Raw genomic sequence first — 3,467 nt, 5'->3', positions numbered from 1 at the left:
GATCTGATCACAGAGACAGAACAACAACACCCGGATTCTGTTTTTATCATACTTGGGGACTTTAATCAGGCAAAACTCACACATGAGCTGCCTAAATTCAAACAGCACATATGCCGCACCAGAGGCAATAACATTTTGGACCATTGCTACATCACAATAAAGGATGCATATCGCTCTGTCGCCAGAGCAGCTCTAGGACTCTCTGATCACTGCCTGGTTCATCTTATACCAACTTACAGGCAAAAACTTAAAACTACTAAGCCAGTATTAAGGACTGTCAAGAGATGGACCAATGACACAGAGCAGGTCCTACAAGCCTGTTTTGAATGCACTGACTAGAATGTTTTTGAAGCTGCAGCCACAGATCTGGACAAGCTCACAGAGACTGTAACATCATACATCAGTTTCTGTGAGTAGTTATGCATCCCTACCAGGACCTACTTGTCATTTAACAATGATAGACTTGTCATTTAACAATGACTCAGACAGCTTCATCAGGCCAAAGAGGATGCTTACAGGAGTGGTGACAGGATCTTGTACAATCAGGCCAGGAACACATTGACAAAGGAGATTGGTGTGGCTAAGAAGAACTATGGCAAAAAGCTGCAAAACCAGTTTTCAGCTAACGACCCTGCATCAGTGTGGAGAGGCTTAAAAGGTTTCACTAATTACAAGACACCGTCCCCCACTATCGAAAGCAATAAACATATTGCAAACGAGCTGAATATGTTCTACTGTAGATTTGACACCTCTGACCAGACACCTCACACCTGCCCGGACCATCTCCCTACACAGCCATCAACACCACATCAACACAGCCTGGACCATCTCCCTACACAGCCAACAACACCTCACACATACAAACACTGCACAGTTGTGTAGCGGATGGAGACGCACAAAAATAATTCATATATTTTCGTCGGAAGAAAAATATTCTTTGAACGAATTTTGTTTTGTACAACTTAGTTTTTGTCGGTCAGTTATTTACAAAATAAACAAGAATAACTAATAACCTTTCAGGTGAAGCGATGTGCCTCAGGGTCCGCTATATGCCGCGGCCAAAACACAAACTGGTCTGTTAAATACAATCGTAATATAAAAAATAAAAAAAATGGAATATTCAGTTTCGAATATTGAATCTTTGTTAACTGTATGATCAAAATTAAAAGAGCAGCCTATATTGTCACTCTTTATGACAAACATCCATTGATCGGACAGTTTCGCATTAGTTTAATCAAAGCGTTTGAACTATTTGATATTTTAGGCAAAGTGGTCTGCATAACCAATGATTGAACTTATCCACCTGCGACCCACCCTTAATTAAACATCATGTAGGCGAGCTGGCTTTTTGATTACCTGAACCGTGCATTAACGGCTGCACCAGCATAACCGAGATCTGCGTATTAATAGCAGCACCAGCAGACATAAATTTAGGTACATCCACACTTGCCTCAAATGCTGTAACTACCACATTGAACGAATCTGGTAAACTCGCGAGCAGGTGCACTACACGATCTTCCTCATCAATATGATCACCCATAACTGACAGTGCGTCAAATGTTTCTGTCATGACCTTAATGTGCTCTTGAACTGAGTCCCCATCTTTTAATTGTAAGGAATATAGTTTTCGCCTCAGTGCTAGCTTATTTGCCCATGTTTTCTTTTGGAACTGATCCAATAACTTTTTCCACACGACAGTTGGATCTTCAGGCCCTCCAATTAAATAGAGCAAAAACGGTTCAATAGACAATACGATGGTAGATAGTGCACGATCTCTTTTAGCCATGTAACTTGCTAACTTATTTGGATCTGATCGTGGAGCACCTTCATTACCATTTACCAAGTCCCATAGTCCGTCTCTTATCAATGCCATCCGACATTGCACTTTCCACATAGGAGAGTTTGATTCATTTAACGGCACAATCACCACTGTCTTGGATTCTGAGCTCATCTTTTTTCCTTACAATAGCTCAATATCTTCAATAAGCCTTTCAGCACCTTCACTGTAGCGTTCTGGGCCCATAACCTGTTGGTTTTAAATGAAAACTCAGACTCTTTTCTCTCAGAACGCAAAGAATCATTTACTTTCACTTCCTCACATCTGCATCACATCAAGGAAACATAACACAACTGAATATATCTATATGTATAACAACAGCGCCCCGCAGTGGTCACACCCAAAAACACAAAGCACCATTGCTTCAATAACAGCATTTAACTAAGATGGAAACCAAAACATATACCATATACAAAACCAAATGAAAAAACATTCTAATAAGAGTGCTTTCTAACAATTCTGACCACCTGGTGTCTGCTTGACAGGAAGTCCAGGATCCAGGTGCAGAGAGAGCTGTGTAGGCCTGGAGCTTCACCACCAGCTTGGCAGGCACTATGGTGTTGAATGCTGAGCTGTAGTCCACAAACAGCATTTTCACATATGTGTTTTGTTTTATAGGTGAGACAGAGCAGTGTGCAAGGTGAAAGCAATTGCATCATCAGTGGAGCGGTTGTTTCTGTATGCAAATTGCAGAGGGTCAGTGTGAGCGGGCAGTACCGAGCAGATGTGGTTTTTCATCAGCTTCTCAAAGCACTTGCTGAAGATAGTGCAACCGGACGCCAGTCATTCAATCATGAGGTTTTAGTTTCTGTATGGGCTGCAGGAGCACGCACGCTGTCCTGGTCTTCAAAGCGGGCATAGAACGAGTTGAGCTTGTCCGGGAAAGAGGCAGCAATGTTCACAGTGGCGGGTTTGTTACTTTTAAAGTCTATGATGTAATTAAGTCCCTGCCACTTGCTCGTTGTGTTTTTGGTGTTAAATTGACCCTATACCTGCTTTGATGGTTTTTCTGATGCTGTAGTTTGCTTGTTTTTGTTTCTCAGCATTTCTAGATTTATAGGCGGAAGTTCGCACTGATAGGGCTGTTCGAACTTCGCCATTGATCCATGGTTTTTGGTTGGGGTAGATACGGACAGTTTTTGTTGGGACCACGTCTTCTTTACATTTTCTGATGAAGGATGTAACATTGAGTACACTTCGATGTTGTCATCAAAAGCTGCCCGGAACATCTCCCAGTCAACGTGATCAAAGTATGAAGTATGGAATCCGATTGGTCTGACCAGCTCTGAAACGTCCTGAGGGTGGGTGGTTCCCATTTCAGTTTCTGCCTGTAAGCAGGCAAGAGCAGAACAGAAGAGTGATCTGATTTGCCAAACGGTGGGCGGGGGAGGGATTTGTAGGCATCCTGGAACGGAGAGTAGCAATGGTCCAAAATATGATCACCACGCATGCTTGTGGTGATATGTTGAATATATTTTTTGGAGCAATTTTCCTGAGATTGGTGTTGTTAAAGTCCCCTGTAACAATAAATGCTGCCTCTGGCTGTGGGGTTTTCTGCTCACTTATGCTTCCATACAGTTCCTTGAGCACCTGCTATGTGTTGGCTTGAGGGGGGGATGTAAATAGCCGT

General features: G+C 42.5%; 1 pseudogene; it reads right to left on the bottom strand.

Moving 5' to 3' along the window:
- The window catches only part of LOC130220419 (globoside alpha-1,3-N-acetylgalactosaminyltransferase 1-like), a 6,868-nt pseudogene extending 4,439 nt beyond the window's left edge, over positions 1–2,429 (bottom strand).
- Positions 2,430–3,467: the final 1,038 nt, after the last annotated feature.

Source organism: Danio aesculapii, unplaced genomic scaffold (genome assembly GCF_903798145.1).
Source record: "Danio aesculapii unplaced genomic scaffold, fDanAes4.1, whole genome shotgun sequence".
Classification (NCBI taxonomy): Eukaryota; Metazoa; Chordata; class Actinopteri; order Cypriniformes; family Danionidae; genus Danio; species Danio aesculapii.
The sequence above is the reverse complement of the archived record's forward strand: the minus strand, read 5'-3'. Positions and strand labels throughout refer to the sequence as shown.